Here is a 1274-nt window from a genome sequence, read left to right as displayed (position 1 = left end):
ATTCTAATTTTCCTTCTACAATGAACTCCCAGGGCCTCTCTCTCTCTCTCTCTTTTTTTTTTTTTTTTTTTTTGGAGACAAAGTCTCACTCTGTTGCCCAATTTGGAGTGCAGTGGCGTGATCTCGGCTCACTGCAACCTCTGCATCCTGGGTTTAAGCGATTCTCATGCCTCAGCCTCCGGAGTAGCTGGGATTACACACAGGGATGCACCACCACGCCCAGCTAATTTTTGTATTTTTAGTAGAGATGGGGTTTCACCATGTTGGCAAGGCTGGTCTCGAACTCCTGACCTCGGGTGATCTGCCCGCCTCAGCCTCCCAAAGTGCTGGGATTACAGATGTGAGCCACCGCGACCGGAATCTTTCTTTCTTTTTTTTTTTTTAAATACCGGGGCGTTCATGAGTTTATTTGGGGCACATACCGGGCCAGGGCCCTGTACCTAGAAGAAGGTGTTGGGTCTCCTGGTGGTGAAGTGTGGCTTGTGCTGACAGCGCAGGACCCCATGGGGCAGCAGGAACTTGATCTTGGAGTTGTGGAATTTCTTGTCGGCGGCCGCGGGCATTTGCTGGCTGCGATCTCCTCCACCTTCATGATCTGGATGGAATGGGTCCAGGCGGGGTGCCGGGCGCCCATGTCTCGGTAGCACTGGGTGACAGTGCCCGCAGTGTTCAGGTCCCGGTATTCTCAGTACATGCTGTGGGTGCCACGCCGGGAGTCATAGCACAGCCAGATGCCGAAGTTCTTCAGCCCTAGGGGGATTTCTCAAACACCAGCCCACAGTAGACAATCTCCCCTGAAGACTTCTTCATCTTCTTTGAGATACGAAGTACCAGAAGTGGGACCTGGCGACGACATGATTAGGCGCAAAGATTCCCATGCGGTAGAGGGGCGGTGTGTGGCATTTGGGGGTGGGCAGGGAGCGACCCACCACCTTGTACTCTCATAGTGTGCCCAAGGCCTTCATGGCATCCTCTAAGAGCTGGTTGACACCCGCAAAAGGACTCTTTCTCCTTTTTTTTAAGTCAGGGTCACACTTTATTGCCCAGGCTGGAGTGCAGTGGTGTAATCCTAGCTCACTGCAGCCTCAACCTCCCAGGTGCAAGTGATCTTCAGCTCCCCTACTCCCAGGGGTCTCACTATGTTGCCCAGGCTGATCTCCAACTCCTGGGCTCAAGGGATCCTCCTACCTCAGCCTCCCAAATTCCTGGGTTTACAGGCCTGAGTCACCCTGCCTGGCCAGGTCTCACTTTTGCATTAGTTTCCTGTGTTTCTA

The 1274-nt window shown here is 53.2% G+C and overlaps 1 pseudogene; it reads right to left on the bottom strand.

Moving 5' to 3' along the window:
- Positions 1-440: 440 nt before the first annotated feature.
- On the bottom strand, positions 441-965 carry LOC112607586 (annotated as a pseudogene).
- Positions 966-1274: the final 309 nt, after the last annotated feature.

Source organism: Theropithecus gelada, chromosome 1 (assembly GCF_003255815.1).
Source record: "Theropithecus gelada isolate Dixy chromosome 1, Tgel_1.0, whole genome shotgun sequence".
Classification (NCBI taxonomy): Eukaryota; Metazoa; Chordata; class Mammalia; order Primates; family Cercopithecidae; genus Theropithecus; species Theropithecus gelada.
Note: the sequence above shows the minus strand (reverse complement) of the source record. Positions and strands in the feature narration are given on the sequence as shown.